The sequence below is a fragment of the Phocoena sinus genome, chromosome 11 (assembly GCF_008692025.1).
Source record: "Phocoena sinus isolate mPhoSin1 chromosome 11, mPhoSin1.pri, whole genome shotgun sequence".
NCBI classification, from domain to species: domain Eukaryota; kingdom Metazoa; phylum Chordata; class Mammalia; order Artiodactyla; family Phocoenidae; genus Phocoena; species Phocoena sinus.
In genome coordinates this window covers 61,906,494-61,925,709 of record NC_045773.1, presented here as the reverse complement: position 1 = coordinate 61,925,709, position 19,216 = coordinate 61,906,494, and positions in this window count along the sequence as shown.

Here is a 19,216-nt window from a genome sequence, read left to right as displayed (position 1 = left end):
GTCTTAGGTAATAATTAATGGATTTTTCACCCTCATTATGTGGCAGGACTGCAGTTACTTGCACAATACAGGGGGGAATTTTCCATTGTGCTGGACCCATTGCAGGACATATTCCTTTCCAGGTTCTTGCCCACCAAATGCCAGGAGAGCCCTCAATCATTGTAACATTTCCAAACGTCCTCTTTGGATTGGTATTCCTTCTGCTGAGAACCACTGATCTGATTGGAAGACAGGATGCTGGGAAGGTTAAATTATACCAGAAGACTTCAGTAACAGCCCTGGAAAACAATGATAGGTATGTTATAAGGTCACATATTTTTGGCAGAGAAGTAGTAAAGGGATTAAGTCTTTTGCATTTTAAAGAGCCTACACTAGTCAAAGCTAGAATTAGACAAAGTAGGAATAGAGATGGGTCTTGAGCAATGGTTATCCTACAGAGAGGCAGAAAGGAACAGGAGGGCATCACAGGCTGGGGATCCACTGTGGGACTTGGGCAAAGGCATGAAGTGCAAATAAACATGATCTGGGAGACAGTGATATGGGATTGCAGGCATCCCCAAATTAGATCTTCCAGAAAAGGCAGTTGGAGTTGACAATTAGCTACTGCTCCTCTCTGCTCTCTCTCTGTCTCTGTCTCTCTCCTCTCATTGTTTTAATCACAAAAGCACAAGTTATATCCCAGACCTCAGCTGACCTCTGTGAAATCCAGTCCAGGTAGTGAGTGATCCTGAGGACAACTAAAATGACCGCTACTGCAGTATCTCTAAATAATTCATACAATGTAGGATAACGATGGATGTCCGTGATTATGTTAATAACCTTGATGATCATGGCTGTTGCATACTGCCACTCTAAAATGCCTTTGAAGACAGCTATTCATATTCATCCATAACAATGATAAATAGCTAATGACGTTTCAGAAGTTAGGTGAAGCCTTTGAAAAGATATTTAAACTGGACAACTTTCATATACCTTAGCAAACACAGGTAACAAAACACCAATGGAAATTTATTAAAAATTAGTAACTCTAATAATCAGTAGATTATATCAAATATCTTCTATCGGCATCACTACATGTTCTGTTCTTCTACTTCATTGATGATTGTGTGTTTTACTAGTAAATACTGGCAAGATTTTTAAAGTTATTTGTGTGTGTCATGAAAAACGTAAGCAACCTAATATTTTCCCATATTTGATCTGCCTAAGAGGAAGAGAATATGCATTCATGAGAGGGTAGGATCTAATGAGTTTAGCGATTTAAAAATAAAAGATGATGGTTTTCTGTGTTTTAATTACCATTTAATTTCTCTTTACCTCATTTCCTAAAATAATTTGTTACAATTATCTAACTTTGAACTTCCCTGGTGGTACAGTGGTTAAGAATCTGCCTGACAATGCAGGGGACATGGGTTCGATCCCTGGTCCGGGAAGATTCCCACATGCCGCGGAGCAACTAAGCCCATGAGCCACAACTACTGAGCTGGTGCTCTAGGGCCCGTGTGCGGCAACTACTGAAGCCCGAGTGCCTAGAACCCGTGCTCCGCAACAAGAGAAGCCACCAAAATGAGAAGCCCGCGCACCTCACCACAAAGAAGAGTAGCCCCTGCTCGCCTCAACTAGAGAAAGCCCGCATGCAGCAATGGAGACCCAATGCAGCCCAAAAATTATCTAACCTTTTATAGATACTTCTAGATTAAAAAAATAATTACACAGTAATAAACATTAATTTTGAAGAATGGAGGAAGCACAAAGTATAATAATGTGTTTCCCATCCTTTTGAAAGAATTTAGCAGTAGAAAAAAACCCCAGAAAAAACTATTATTAATCTACATATGTACCTAGTAATATTTAATTATATTTGTTTCCGTACTTCTTTTCACAAAGAATCATACCATCTTTTTGGACCTTAAATTGTATTTAAGTTTTTACACACACATGAACACATACACACAAACATATACACAAATATCAAAGATTCAGATAAACATAGATAATTCCTAGGCATATCTGCTATGCTTTATTAACTTTCCACCCTCTGCCCTATGACACTTACATAATACTTTATATAGCAATTTAAATGTGGCACATAAATAAAATGAAGTTCATTTCAATGATTTCCACAGTAGTCATACATGAAATGTCATAAGACAGTTAAACTGATGTGATGATTCATCCAGCTATAGGTTTTGTCAACACTGACACGGAATTTTGCTTCTTAACTTTCCCTAATGTACTTAGGGAAAATGTTATTGATAAGTACAACTTGTTTTTTTATTGTTAAATGTGACATTCTTTCTGTATCAATGGCTTTATCTGCCTGGAAGCCATTGCCTTGAAGTGCACTAAAATGTTTATTTTAAAGCTCTTGAAAGGACCAGAAGCTTAGTGCTCCTTTGGTCTACAAATAATGACTGAAATCTGGTAGCCCACTGAAATAGCTTCTTATCATTTTTCTAAGAAGTTTTGAAGTTACACGTGTTTGTTAAAAGCAAAATAAACAGTCAGAAAAAAAAATATGTCACCAAGAATATAATTCTCTTTTCCAATAAACTTTATTTGCTTTTTCTCTTCTATGATTTCTGTATCTTTTATTTTTATGAATGTTTTTGTGCATCTGTATAATACTCTGTGTTATTCTATTTCATATTTGTATAGTTTGTCTTCTCAATTAAATTATAAATATGTTGAGGATCAGAAAAAAAAAAGAAACTGATACTGCTTTGGAATCTCCTTTTGCATGTGAACTCAATGTGGGAGACAGATCAAGATCTGTTGAGTGTAATTTAACATTGCCACTATTTTGTTCTTGGACTTCAGCCTAAATTTTGTCGAATGGGGTAAAGAAGCAATGAAGATGGACTTGCTGTCTGATCAGTAAATATTGCCTTGGGAGCCTCTTAGTCAAGCATGCCATCTTCTCACTCATCTTTTTAGTTACTTTTAAAGTATTATTTGTAAAATTTTAGTTCCTGTTTTCAATCTAACCTGTTTAAAAAAATCATAGAGGTGAGAATGTATTAGGCACAGTTTTCCTATGGAAAGACTGAGGGTTATGTGTGCTTTCCCACACTATCTGGCTCTTTTTCCTTACCACTATTCTTTCTATCCTTTGCTATTTCCTTTCCACAATCTTTCCCTGAGTGCCTATAGACTTAAGAGAGGTCCCCAACATCTCAGAAATAAATTCCACGTGACCCTGTTCCTGCCTCTTCCTACTTTTCACATACATGGTTAGTTTATTTCTTTCCTTCCCTCCACTGATAACTTTTAGCAGCTCCAGTTATTTCTTATTTCAAACCCTTGAACTTCCACATCCACTCTGACCCCCAATGGTATTGATTTTCAGTCTCATTGGCTGTCTAATTGGTCTCTCTGTTGTCACTGCTGCTACTCTTGTCATCCTTTTTACACTACAGCTGGTCTAACTGCTCTTCCTCACACCCTAGAATTTATCCTAAAGGGCATCAACTGTTAGATTAGTCATTATTTCACCATCAGTCAATACCAAGTCTGTGTTTTGCAGCTTTGCAATCAGGGCTCTTCACAACCTGAGCCCAAGTATAATAATAGTGGCCACTTAATATCACATATCAGTGCTATTGGTAAGGGTTTTACACGTACTATTTCTAATTCATAATTCTCACACCAATCCTAGGCAGTAAATAACACTGACATCATTCTGCAGCTGAGGAAATATCTCTAAACTCTTCTCCGAAACTTACCTTCCAGTGCAGCCCTGCCATACCCATGGCCACATGTGGCTATTGCTGTGTAGGGTCCCAGAACTCACTTTTACTTTCTCACCTCTAACCTTTCGTCTGCGATTTCAACATCTAGTTATATGTCAACTTCCATCTTCTGCCAAGTCTGCTCATCAGTCAGGACCCAATTCAAACTCTAACAGTTCTATTCTGTCAGCATTCCCCAGTAATCTAAGCAGTTAATCATTTTTTCCTCTTACCTGTAAAACACAGAGCCTTTCCACTTAAAGTTCTACTGCCTTGTCTAGTAGCTCCCTTTCCTGTACATGCGTCCTCTCTCACCTAGCTTGCAGGATACTTAAGGTGTCAGGTCAATTTTATACATTCTCTCATCCCACTAAGGATGGAAAGCCCTTAGCATAGTGCCCTTAATGGATTCTTCGTCTCTACTGATACTTTCCTCTATTTTGCTTTGAATAATTAACATTTTAGTAGATATAGATTTCACGATTTATGTACGAATGCATATGTTAATAAAATTCAACTTCCCACGGGTCCCTTTTAATTTTAGTCTAAATGTTCTTGCTATTTTTTTAAATAGGGTAAGCATATATTTATGAACATAGTTTCAAAATGCTCATAAGTATTGTTCTCTTAATGCAGCATTATTTTTGAAAACCAGCAAATGAAGATCCACACAGAGAACACGGACTGAGTGAGTCAGAAGATTTCATGGCAAAAATGAAGACCAGAATTGCAAAAATATTAAAAGGTGAGACACGGAAATTAGCAGAAACAGAAGAAAGAAGTTAACTGAGTAAAACAAGAATATTCTGCACATGCCGTTGAAGAAACTACAGATTGCAGACACCACAATCTGGAAATTTATCTTTGTGATGTGCTGGAACTTACCTTTACTTTCCACCTTTGTGCTTTGCCCTGTTTCAACATCTAGAATATGTACATTTCATTCTCCTGTGTCTACTCATCAGTCAGGACTTAATTCAAATCTCAACAGTTTAGCATTTTCCTCAAGTGTTTTATTCAGGGCAAAATAGCCATAAAAGTCATTTAAAAAGTCAATTCCAGCTTATGATAATTGACACATCATGCCAGAAGTTTAAAATATGCCTATTTTTCCTAAGTTTCATTCTTTCCCTACTAGGCTGCATTTTTAACATTTGCTGCAAATGGCTAGATCTTGAAGACGACGTGATTATACAATTATTAAAAACACTCGAAACAGATTTACTGAGATGTAGAAGAAAAAATATAAAATTAATTTCATTAATTGTTGCAATTATTTTATATTAAAACCAAATGATAGTGTCTCTATGTCCATAACATTGCTCCATAGCACCCCACCTAGTGACCTGCTTTTCGCGCAGGTATTCCTTTCATCCAAATCAGTAATCAAGGCAATGCAAAGTCAGTCCCACATCTTTGATGATACGTAAAACTCTTTCTTACAAAAAGATAAATTCACACGCAGTTTGTCTTCCACCTTTCCACTTCCTGCTCTCCTCCAAGCCCGGACACACTCGGGCGGTGGGGTAGGGTCTGCATTGCGGGCTGCCGATGGGAATTATCTCCCTGGAGCTGAGTCCATCCGCTCCCTGGGGGTGGTACCACCCCGGCTTTCACCCAGCCGCCCCCCGCCCCCGCGCATTCCTGAGCCCGGGACGCACGGGGGATGGGAGCTGAATGCCGCTCCGTGAGCCCAGCCCCTGCCCAGGTGAGCGCTGCCGCCCTCCGGGCTCTGCTCGCCCGGCCAGGATGTCGTGACTTGTAGTTGCTGGTAGCCCTGAGGGCGGACAGGAAAGAAAGGCTTTCTATTTTGCTGGCCGAGGGTTGGAGGTCTGAGTTAGACAGGTTCCGGGGCGCTGGCTGGCTGCGCGGGCTTCGGTACGACCCAGCTTGAAACCTGTTGCAGCCCGTCCCCACCCCGCCCTCGCTGGCTCGGCACCTGGGCCCGGGAGGCGCGGCCCGGGCGGGACCGAGCTGCCCTCAGCGCCTGACGCGCAGGTGACTCCTCACCTCCGCTTCCTGGGACGCAAACCTTTGGCGCGGGCCCGGCTGCGCGCGGCTCGGGACGCTCCCGGCGGTAAGTGGGGTCCCGGCTCCCCTCCCGTCCCCTCCCCTCTCCTCCCCTCCTCTCCCCGGCGGGCGGGGGGCGGCAGGGGCGGGGACCACGGCCACCCCGGGGCCGGCCAGGAGGAGGGCGCGAACCTCCCCGGGCAGCGCGCGCGGGATCGGACAGTTGCCGGCGTGCAGAGTTGTCTCTTGCTTTTATCTGCTTTTCTTTCGTTAGCGTGTGTGTAAGAGTGAGTTGGAAAGTTTGAAAAGTTCAGTCTCAGGCGAGCTGGGTTCGGGTGCCCGAGGGACAGGCCCCGTTCGCGCTGTACTTTGGATCATTTTCCTCTTGGCTCTGGGGTCGGCGGTGGGGAGAGTCCTGGAGGAGGCCTCCTTGGGAGGAGGGCGGCTGGATGGAGGAGGGGAGCTTGGGAAAAGGTGGGGACCGCGGCTGCACAGTTCGTGGGTGTCCTTTAGACCCCGCGTGGGGAACAGAACTCAAAAGGGAAAATAAAAGTTTACCTTGACACACTATCCTATTTGTGTCCGATCCTGCTTCTGCTCTCACATTAATCCAGACTTGTGCTTTTCAAATTTTAGTTCCCCTGAGCCTGGATCTGTGACCTTGATTAGCTTGCCCTGTCATTCTGGTTCCTATCAGATTTTGAGAACCACTGCTCCAGGGTGGTGGTGGCCTTAAAAGGAGAGGGGATTGCTCCTGGAAAGCCACATGGAGACTTGAGGTCTGTTCTTTGTGTCGTGTTGGGAGAATTATTACCTATATGGCGGGCGGGCAGTGAAGAGGAAGATAATGTATGTATGTTAGTAGTTGGAATCACGGGTGTGTGAAGAGACAGTGGTGCTTTATAGGGAAGAGACTGGAGATTTGGGAACACAGGACCGCATGGAGACTGTGCCCCTAGGAATGTGCTTATAAATTATAGCGTCTCAGCCCCAGCAGTGGAGATAAGAGCTAAGGAGGCCAGGACACTAGGAAAGAGTGGTGCTAGTAGCCAGCAGTCAAGGCCAGACGCTGATGTCCAGCAGCTCCTTTCCAGATTCCCACTTGATAGACATAATGCTAGGTTACCAGCAGGCACCTCCCCTCTTTCCCTTTCTCATCCCAAACACAGGCAGAAGCCCCAGGGAAATCCATGACTGAGGCTGAATCAGTCCTGACAAGAAATACTAAAGGGAGCAGGGATGAAAGGGACTCAGAAGAGGAAGCTGGTCTTTTCAGTTTTGCAAAATAACAAAAGAACAAGAGTGGCATGGATCCGGATGGGGTGGGGGTGAAGCGGGTCTTGGTTTTGTTTGATTTCTCCCTGGCTTCCTGCAGTTCCTAGCATGATAGAGGCCCCCACTCCATCCAGTCCAAATTTCACCCCTTGCTTTTGAGTTTACGGCACACGTCGTGTACATACCTGTGTAGAATGCTGGCGGCACCCTGCTGAGCCTGCCTGAGGGGCTGGGTGGATGGATCCTGCCTTTCAAGCTGGCACATTTTAGACCCCAGATGCTCAGAATGTAATGTGGGAAGCATCACCCATTGAACAACTGCTGAAAGGTGTTGTGTACATGGAGACAAATCACACCTCTTGCTCAGTGATGTTTTTTGTGGTTACTCTCTGGAGATTGTTACTTTAACTGTAACTGACTAAACTTTTGGGGGATGGTTATTCTTTCTAGTACATCCCCTCCTGCTAGCAGACCCCTTACAGTTTATGGTGGAGCTTTTCTTGGCCATGACTTACTGACCAGAAACAACTCACCTCCTTGCTTCCGGTTCCATTACATTATATACCTGTGAGTTTCCAAGATGTAACAGGGCCCTGTGAATCTTGCAGTGAAATTATGATTCCAATAAATCAGGCCTCTTCTGTAATGTAAATCTGGTTGGAGGAGACCTTTTGAAAAGGCCCCACTCTTAGCTTAATTTAACTAATTATTTGTAAAGTTACAAGTTGCCCTTGTTTAGCTAGTTAGGTAAGTTCATGTGTCTCCCTCTGTAACTTGCCGAGTATGTGTGTCCCAGGGATGTTTCACAATTTCACAGCGTCTGTTAAACACAGTGTTAAAAATGTCCTTTTGATCACTTAATTATATCTAATCTGGAAGTGAAGTGTATTTTAGAACTTTGTTGGTGAATTTATCATTTGAAAATCAGAATACACTCCGCAACCCCCAGAACCCTGGAAACAGAATTCTAAATGATGGATTTTAGGGGTTCCATGGGTTAAATTTTATACAAATAGCACCTAAGCTCCATCAAGAATTAAATCCACCAACTACCAATTTCTCTGAGAAAATTTTCTGGAGCCTTCAGATGACTCTTCCTTCCTCCTGAGGTGGGCCAGTGGGCTTTGGCACTGTTTGCGGTACCTATCCCAGCCCACAAGGTAGAGTCGGGAACCCACGGGGGTTGGCATTGCCAATCATGGGAGATGAGTACTGTGGGCAGCTGACACAGGACGGGGGGGTGGGGATGGTGAGCTCCAGTAGAAAGGGTATGTGTGGAGGTGAACTTGAATGGGAGTAAGTTGGCTTCCATTTGGGAAGGAGGGTTTTTAAGGAGTCAGGATGCTAGCATGCGTAGGAGGTAGGGGTCGGGGATCAGGGAGGTAAAAGATGTTTTGAGCAGCTGTGATGCTGTGAGGAAGATGAGCCTGGGTTGGAGAGATGATACCAATATAAGGAATATTCACCCGTTGGACACATCTACATTGCAAAGTGTTTGAGTCACATGATCATGGCTTCTATGCGGAACTTTTCCTCGGGGGATATCTAATTACTACCCAGTTTGTATATTGTTTTATTTTCACACTGTCCTTTGGAGTGAGCCCAGATGCCTCCTAGAGGCACGCACCATTTATCCTTTGAGCTATGTGTCAAATAATTTGTAGACTCTGCTCATCCTTGGGGAAGGTAAGGTGGTGGTAGTGGTCAGCCTCTTGCGTACTGGCATAGGGTCTGGTGTACCCTCCATGTGCATGTATATAAATGACAGCCAGTAGGCAGTGGCCTATTTTAAAGAGTTTATACAAAAGCTGTGCAGTCATGATGTGTAAAGGTTATAACTTTGCGCTCTTGTGCCCTATCTATTCATTCAACATATATATATTGACAGTTATGCACCAAGCAATGTGTTCTACTCCAGGAATGTAAGGGTAACAAGATCCTGTTCTTGGATCTCAGGAAGCTCACAGTTAGGAACCTATTAAGTACAAACAGATATTAATGATCAGGTCCCTTTACTCAGTATTTCCTTCATACTGTGAAGATCTCAGCAGATATTGTATATGTTCATTAATCATTTGTGAAATTGAACATTAGCAGACCTGAGTTAGTGGTGATTTTGGACGGAGTATTTAAATTCTCTCAACCTCTCAAGTTTTTCACTGGTGTGAAAGGGCTTGGATACATGATCTCTGGTGTATCCCATTGTGCTCTGAAATTCTCTGTGATTGCTTTTAATTGACGGTACCATAAAATAGTGTTAACTAAGGTCTCCCCAAGGTATCACTGGAATCTCATTATTTCCACTTCTATTGTCCAACTTTCATTTCAAAGGGTTTTAGTTCTCTGTTTATTATCACATTGCTTCTCAGATTGTATAAGCATTACTCACTTGGGGAAGAAAAGGCAGTTTTCAGAGTACTAAAAAGCGGCATCTTCCACCTCAATGGCTGTAATAGCATCGCTCACCATGGGATGTCTGTCTGGGCTGTCTTTTATATACATGCAGAAGCAATGATGGCTCCACTTCTAAACAGTGTGTTGCTCCAAATACTCAGTATCATCTGACTCATTCAATAGCTGTTTCCTGATGTTTTTTAAAAAATGTATTTTTCTCGGGCTTCCCTGGTGGCACAGTGGTTGAGAGTCCACCTGATGATGCAGGGGACACGGGTTCGTGCCCTGGTCCGGGAAGATCCCACGTGCCGCGGAGCGGCTGGGCCCGTGAACCATGGCCGCTGAGCCTGCGCGACCGGAGCCTGCGCTCCGCAACGGGAGAGGCCACAACAGTGAGAGGCGCGCGTACTGCAAAAAACAAAACAAAACAACAACAACAAAAAAATACATTTCTAGCATCTTATGCATTTGAAAATTTATTTTCCTTCCTAATGGAACAGGTGTATAATGATCATCTGTTTAAAACTAAAGATTTGCCTCATTTGGCATATCCAATCATTTCCATCTTTGCCTTGATTATATTCCATTTATCAGCTAAGCATTTTATCACTACCATGGAGACTTTCATTTATCTATTTTTCAAAAACTTATAAGTTCAAGTTGGAATAAAATATTCAAATAAGAGTGCAAATAAGACAGTAAAAAGAGGGTAACGATGTTTTGAAACTGCATATTGACATGCTGACAGCCTTACTGGGCAGTACATTGAAACGTTTCTTAGTTGATGGATTAAAGACTGGATTTATCACAGAAGAGTTACTTTGAGTGTCAGTGTCTAATGCAGAAAAAGTCACAGGTCAAAAGGACTAAGTAAGGGACCACTTAAACATATAATTGAATCTTTCTTTGAAAAAAAATCTCAATAGAAAAATGATACTAAAGAAAATTGAAATGATAGCCTATGTCTACAATTTCCATGTCTCTTAATGTGAGGCAAAAAACATCAGCCTCTAAACACTGAGAGTAACATGAAAAGTGCTTTATTACAAAAGCATTTGTTTGTGCAATTGGCCAGTTCTTGTACACTCACATCTAAAGGTATTCCCTGAGAAATCAGTCACATCTGGTACATCCTCAAAGCCTTAATTCAGAGCGCTGTTATTAAGACAGTGTCTTCAAACTATATTAAATCCTGTGTTTTGTTTATAGAGTAGACTTACTCCCAGTTAGCAGGTTGCATCTTGTATGTAGAAGAGTTAGGACAAGAAACCTAAAGGGAAAAGAGCATAAAATCTATTTAAGGCCATTGGATCCCAAATATGATTCCCCAGAAATTTGGGACAGGAGCCCTAGATCATGCTTAGTAGGTGTGTGCACAGTAAGTGACTTGATAAAATCATTAATGATTTGAGTTAAAGAAACAAATTGTTACTTTTGATTTTAATATCACAGCATAGTAATACCATTATCTGGGGGAGACCCTCAATAGTTGTTTATTTTGTATACATGTATTCACATGTATACATACATGTGAATGACTTTCTTGATTTGTACAGAGGATGGTTACAACTGAAGCACAGAGAAGATAGCTTTTGATAATGTAACCAGTGATAACACACCTTCAGAGCAGTGCCAGGGTCTTTCCACGTGAAAATGTACATTGTTGTAGGGATTGCTTGTCATTACAGTTTTCCGGGTTAGAACCACGGTCAGAGGGATTAAAGCACAGTTAAAAAGAGAGATCACAGGGAACTCAGGTTACTGTTTCCCTGAAATCCACAAGACCTAGAATCCATTATACAAATCCAGCAGCATTTTACACATTTAAAAAATGTGTTTCTTTATTTAGACCTGATTAACTAATTTCTACGTGTGCAATTGTTTTATAAACAAGTGAGAGGAGCCGATGAAGAAGCTTATGGGCTAGTTTTCCAATCACATGTTTTTAGGGGGAATTTCTGGGAGAAATTAAAAGAGGATCACTTTATTTCAACTGTGATGTAACTAGCTAAGCACATCTGGTGGTGTGTTTTGGGGTGTCTGTGAGCTTATTATGATTTTAGGCAGCCTCTCTGCTTTGGATGGGGCTGTGTTCCTGTCTTGCTAGTTGTTCGGCATAGGGTGTCTAGCACTGTAGCTTGCTGGTCTTTGAGTGGAGCTGGGTCTTAGTGTTGAGATGGAGATCTCTGAGAGAGCTTTGGCCGTTTGATATTACGTGGGACCGGCAGGTCTCTGCTGGACCAGTGTCCTGAACTCGGCTCTCCCACCTCAGAGGCTCAGGCCTGACACCCAGCTGGAGCACCAAGACCCTGTCAGCCACATGGCTCTAGCTTCTTCCTAAAGTGGATGCATTCTCGTAAATATCTCAAGGTATCTAGAAGAAAGTGCTAATCTTGTACTACTAAGCCCGTGGATCTCAGCAGCCTCAGCACACACCTTTTTTTCTTTCCTGATGAAAAGTACAGAGCTTCCGCCTTTTCACTCAAAGGAAGCATTTTACATCCTCTCTCTGGCGTTTCCGAATTGCCATCTTCACTCCTCTTGCTTTGGGGTCGTTATTAAGTAAAATAAGGGTCACTTGAGCACAAGCCCTGTGACACCCCAGTTGGTCTGATAACCCAGACGGCCACCAAGTGACTCACACAAGTTTTACGTACCTTTAGAATGGAGAGATTTACATACTGCTCGAAACCATAATCTGGCTTTGTAACAGGATAATTTATTGGACAATCAGAAGCCTCACACTGCTGTGTTTTATCACGCTGTTAAAAAAAAAATGTGGACTTTTAAACTTCTCCAGGCTGCTCTGGAATATATCGTCGATGCCAGTTTCACCTTAATGATATACCAAACGTCTGTAATCATAATTCATTTAAACAGAGAATGAATCATTCCTTCCTGCTGAAATAAATCCATTAAATAATATAACTGACATTAATAACAGAGGTGAAGTAAGTCATGCTTTACAGCTAATTTGTATCACTATTTCCGTTGAAAAACACAAGACTTTAAACTTTAAAATTAAAGATGGTATAAACAGATGGAGAGATATACCATGTTCTGGGATTGGAAGAATCAACATTGTGAAAATGACTACACTACACAAAGCAATCTACAGATTCAGTGCAATCCCTATCAAACTACCAATGGCATTTTTTCACAGAACTAGAACAAAAAATTTCACAATTTGTATGGAAACACAAAAGATTCTGAATAGCCAAAGCAATCTTGAGAAAGAAAAATGGAGCTGGAGGAATCGGGCTCCCTGACTTCAGACCATACTACAAAGCTACAGTAGTCAAGACAATAGGGTACTGGCGCAAAAACAGAAATATAGATCAATGGAACAGGATAGAAAGCCCAGAGATAAACCCACACACATATGGTCACCTTATCTTTGATAAAGGAGGCAAGAATATACAATGGAGAAAAGACAGCCTCTTCAATAAGTGGTGCTGGGAAATCAGGACAGCTACATGTAAAAGAATGAAATTAGAGCACTCCGTAACACCATACACAAAAATAAACTCGAAATGGATTAAAGCCCTAAATGTAAGGCCAGACACTATAAAACTCTTAGAGGAAAACATAGGAAGAACATTCTTTGACATATCACAGCAAGATACTTTTTGACCCACCTCCCAGACAAATGGAAATGAAAACAAAAATAAACAAATGGGACCTAATGAAACTTCAAAGCTTTTGCACAGCAAAGGAAACCGTAAACAAGACGAAAAGACAACCCTCAGAATGGGAGAAAATATTTGCAAACAAAGCAACTGACAAAGGATTAATCTACAAAATATACAAGCAGCTCATGAAGTTCAATATCAAGAAAACAGAAACCCAATCCAAAAATGGTCAGAAGACCTAAATAGACATTTCTCCAAAGAAGATAACAGATTGCCAATAAACACATGAAAGGATGCTCAACATAACTAATCATTAGAGAAATGCAAATCAAAACTACAATGATCTATCACCTCACACCGGTCAGATGGCCATGATCAAAAAATCTACAAAGAGGGCTTCCCTGGTGGCGCAGTGGTTGAGAGTCTGCCTGCCGATGCAGGGGACATGGGTTCGTGCCCTTGTCTGGGAAGATCCCACATGCCGCGGAGCGGCTGGGCCTGTGAGCCATGGCCGCTGAGCCTGCACGTCCAGAGCCTGTGCTCCGCAACGGGAAAGGCCACAACAGTGAGAGGCCCGCGTTCTGCAAAAAACAAAACAAAACAACAACAAAAAAACCCAATATATTTCTAGCATCTTATGCATTTGAAAATTTGTTCTTTTCCTTCCTAATGGAACAGGTGTATAAAAAATATCTACAAAGAATAAATGCTGGAGAGGGTGTGGAGAAAAGGGAACCCTCTTGCACTGTTGGTGGGAATGTAAATTGATACAGCCACTATGGAGAACAGTATGGAGGTTCCTTAAAAAACTAAAACTAGAACTACCATATGACCCAGCAATCTGACTACTGGGCATATACCCTGAGAAAACCATAGTTCAAAAAGAGACATGTACCACAATGTTCACTGCAGCACTATTTACAATAGCCAGGACATGGAAGCAACCTAAGTGTCCATCGACTGATGAATGGATCAAGAAGATGTGGCACATATATACAATGGAATATTACTCAGCCATAAAAAGAAACAAAATTGAGTTATTTGTAGTGAGGTCGATGGGCCTAGAGTCTGTCATATAGAGTGAAGTAAGTCAGAAAGAGGAAAACAAATACTGTATGCTAACACATATATATAGAATCTAAAAAAAAAAAAGAAATGGTTCTGATGAACCTATGGGCAGGAATGGAATAAAGACACAGATGTAGAGAACGGACTTGAGGACACGGGGAGGGGAAAGGGTAAGCTGGGACGAAGTGAGAGAGTCACATTGACATATACACACTACCAAGTGTAAAATAGCTAGTGGGAAGCAGCTGCATAGCACAGGGAGATCAGCTCGGTGCTTTGTGACCACCTAGAGGGGTGGCATAGGGAGGGTGGGAATGAGACACAAGAGGGAGGGGATATGGGGATATATGTATATATATAGATGATTCACTTTGTTATACAGCAGAAACTAACACACCATTGTAAAGCAATTATACTCTAGTAAAGATGTTAAATGAACAGAAACCGTTTTCAGAATGACTTCAACATAATTAAACATTTCCAAATACAAATTTTTGTTAGAATCCCCAAGTGACACTTGATTAACATCTCCATTCTCCTGACAAAGTGCTCATTTGAAATAAGTGTTTGTGTTTTTTGATAGAGATATCTGGATTTATCTAATGACTTACTGCAGTCACTGGGTTTCTAATTATTTTCTTAGAAGTGCTTTACAAATGGGTAATATTTTGTATTGTCAAAAAATTAACCTCTAGTTAATATAAACAAGTAGTTGCTTCTATCTTTAAAAGTTCTGCATGGGTATTATTGCTTTATTAAAAAAATTATATTTTGGCAATTTTTGACCTATCATACTTTAATCAACTCTCATTCTCTTACTTTGAGTTATTAAGGCAGTATGTGATTAGCTTATTATTTAACAATTATGTCCATCCTGAGCATTAATGAGTGTACTAAACAGAGAGTCTCCTCTATCCCAGAGCTCCTAGTCTAGCGAAGGAGGTATAGTGAATAAGGCCTTTAATTGATGCATCAGATGTGATAACAGGTGCCACGAGTGCTGTGGCACTCCTTGCCCTGGATCTGGTCCTGACCCCTGAGAGTTGGGGATGACACTGTGCATCTCTGAGCTACTTAGTAAGACCTCGTTAACCACATGGAGTTAGTTTAATTTTAGTTTTTTCTTTGTGGTCCCTGTGACCATAGCTTTATTTTCTGGACATTTTGTACTTTTTCATGTGTTGCTTTGTAATAATTATTAGACTGCAGAGTCTAATAATTATTATATGCAGAGTTTTAAATTACCTATTACAGTCAACTTAGCACATGACTGAAAAAAAGAGGAGGACATTCTAAAGTCAAAAATAACTGTTGGCATACTTCTTTTATCAACTTTCTTTTTCCCCAGTGCCAACAATACATATTCATTGATACACATCTGGCAAATACAGAAACGTGTAAAGAAGTTTTAAAACATCACCCATAGAACCACTACTCTAAGACAAGCACGCTCATTTTTATGTGTGTGTTTCCTTTTGGTTTTGGATGAATTTTCTTTAGTTATAATTTTGCTCTTATGTAGTTTGGTAGCCTGCTTCTTGTCCATATAGCATCATAACAGAAGTATTTTTGCCTGCTATTAAAACTACTAGAGACACCTTCTGACTTTCTTGGGTTTTTTTGTTCATTTGTTTTGCATTTGTGTATAATGTTGTTTATTTAACTTCAAAAGAATGAAGCTAAACTGTGAAGGCTGACTCTGGAGAATCCAGGACAGGGCATAGTAGGCAGGTCTTTGTTACGCCTAAGAAACGCTTTGCTAACCACTTCCTTGCTTCCAAACAAAGTTCGTGAGTTTGTGGGTATCCCAGGTCTCTTCAGAAGGCCAAATAAGCATCATCTTAAAATTTTAAAGCAAAGGGTCCCCCAGGAAGCCAATTTGTGAAACATTATAAGACTCTATCCAAAAATATGTCCCCTGTGTGATTACATACAGAGAGAGGGTTCTCAGTAAGAAAGAGAAAAATAGAGCCTTATTACTAAATAAAACTCCTTCCTATATGACTACCTCACCATTTTTAGCAGTTTTTATGGCTGATATAGAGTAAAGCTTTAATCTCATTTAGTCTTTATAGAAACCCTTTGCTATCAGTACTGTTATTTTACCCATTTTCCTGGTGAGGAACACGAGGTTTGGAGCCCTGAAATAATGAAGACCTAGGTCTTAACAACCAGTATGTGGCAGAGCAGAAGTCAAATCCTGGGCCATCTTTCCCACTCTGGGTCACTGAGCCAACTTGTGATTTGTCATTTGCCTTTAAAATAATTCTGCTTCACCATTTCTTGTAACTAAAGACTACCCTAATATGCCCTATCTTTGTGTTCTCTTTGGACTAAACATTCCAATTATTCAACTATTCTTTGTGACATAATCTGCTCCCAAACCTTCCTCCATCCTATACTTGTATAGCTAGTTTTAAATGTAAATTCAAACTTTAAAATTTATTTTATTGAGTTTAATCCTATCCAGTTGATTTATTAAATTTAAATAAAATTTATATTTCACTACTTAAGATCCTTTTGAAGTCATTTTGAATATTGATTCTGGCATCTAATATATATGCTACTGTTCAATTCCGTAAACTGTATCAATGTTTTTCTATTTATTGGTCCAAATGGTTGTTACACACATTGATCAGGATCAGGCGGAGATGGATCGTTTTGGCACAAGTTACAACCCATCAGGATGACCTTGTTTCATCCATTGGAGCTTCTGGTGTACTAATATCATAATAAAACACAGTTCAGGAACAGGTTAGATATTGGTCAGAAAGTAATTTTACTCTAATTTCTCTTGCATTTTAAGCCATGCATAGAGTAATCCTCTGCAGTTTGACTATTAAGTATACGTTCTCTCAGTAAAGTGTTTATTCTTTTTCCTACAAATTTCTTTACAGGAATTACTCAATAAATCCTTCCAAATGGTAGTGAAGGATTATGTTTTAATGTCATTAACATAAATTGGTGGCCTTTATTTTCTTACATTTGAACTATAGTTTAGACTGGGCGTGCAAATATATTGAAGAGCACCCAATATAAACAAACCCTGCAATTATTTTGATGTGAAAGTGATCATCATTCTATCCCCAATTAAAAGAGATTAAGGAAACTAATAAATGATTAGATATTGAGCAAATGGAATTCTCATTTGGGATTTATAAAATGAGTTGGAGCTGCTTAGTTTTGAGCTTTTCATGAGTTTGATAAGATGGGTGATTCTGTAGGTGACCCACGTATGGAGACATCTACACCCACACTCTGATTGCATGTGCCACGCAGGCATGTATTCCTTGGCCTGCTCTGTGGAAGCCTGTGACCTGTGCTCTTGGATACTGGACCATTTTGTTTTAAGTGTTATTATGAAGCCAGCTTAGAATCTCCTAATACATTTGGATGCCAAAATTAGATATCAGATTGTCCTTGGCAGCTTCAGTATTATAGTGAATTTTTAATTTAACAGTAACTTCTTTAATGTTTTAATTGTCATCTTAAATTTCTGATTATCAAAGTCAAACTTATCTTGGCAGGTACAAATTTGAACGAAGAAGAGATATATGATTTTGAACAGTGGTCCACCATAGATTATGATTTTATAAGACAGGGATGTTCTGAAACAATCCTTTATAAAACATGTTCTCATCTTCTGTAAGTAGACATATATATATATATTTTTTTTTTTTTTTTTTGCGGTACGCGGGCCTCTCACTGTTGTGGTCTGTGGCCTCTCCCGTTGCGGAGCACAGGCTCCGGACGCGCAGGCTCAGCGGCCGTGGCTCACGGGCCCAGCCGCTCTGCGGCATGTGGGATTTTCCCGGACCAGGGCATGAACCCGTGTCCCCTGCATCGGCAGGCGGACACTCAACCACTGCGCCACCAGGGAAGCCCTGTAAGTAGACATTTTGATACACATCATAGAGTCAGTTCTCACCCCCCAAAAAAAGAATGATATGAGGCATTTTTTCCTCAATATTTGAAAGACTATAAAATGTCCCTTAGTGAAATTTGCCTAACATTGAAGTTATGTCAGAGAACTGGTTTTATAATACCACATAAACTAGAAAAACACTTGAAATTACTTGTGGAGGGTAAATTAATTTTTTATTAAGTTCCTTTATTTTACATTCTTTAAGGTTTACAAATAAAGACAATCCTATGTGTGTTTATATTAGCTTCCTTGTATTGTTATAACTACCACAAATTTTGTCCTGAAACAATAGTTTATTCTCTCACAGTTCTAGAGGCTAATACTCTGAAATCAAGGTTTCCTCAGAACCTCATTTTCTTAGAAGGCTCTAGGGGTTAGTCTGTCCGTGGCTTTCTCTTAGCTCTGGTGTTGCCAGAAATCCTTAGCATTCCAATCTCTTATTCTGTCCTCATTTGGAGTTCTCCCTGTGTATTTGTCTATGTCCTGTATCTTACAAAGAAGACCCTATTTCCAAATAAGATCACATTCACTGGTACTGAGGGTTAGGACTTAAACATATTTTGTTGGAGGACACAATTGAATTCATAACAGCATTCAATAGTTGAATAGGAACAGCCTAAGATGGAAGTTGGGAAAAGGACCTCAAAGACACTGGCAACTCTGATCTGTTTGGTATTTTTCGGTCAAAGTCCTGATTTGGGGCCAGCTGCTTGCACATGAAATAATCATAACCTCAGACTATCTGTCATTTAAGAAGCTTGTAATTTCTCCTTGGAGCATTTTTCCACTGACCTCTTATTTCAGAAGTCTTTTCAATGAGTTTTCTTAGATCAGAAACCATAAACAAATGGAGACTAGGTTTGGCTGTTTGCTTAATACTGCAGTTGACAAAACAGTGCATAACATTATTAATGGGATGACAGAAAACACTACCTTTTTTTGAATCCTAAAAGACTCTTGTGAACAAACGATTTTTGTATCTTTATAGTGTTTATACTCTAACAGATTGTTAAAACGTAAAATACCAATAGTAGTATAATTATGATAAAAGCTAAATATTTTAAGGGTATTACCTCATTTATTCCTTAGAATGACCTATTGCCACTAACATGTAACTGAGTAGGACCCTATGGGGCCTTCCTGGGACAGACCCCATTATCTTCTCCTTTAGTTCCTCTCTGAAG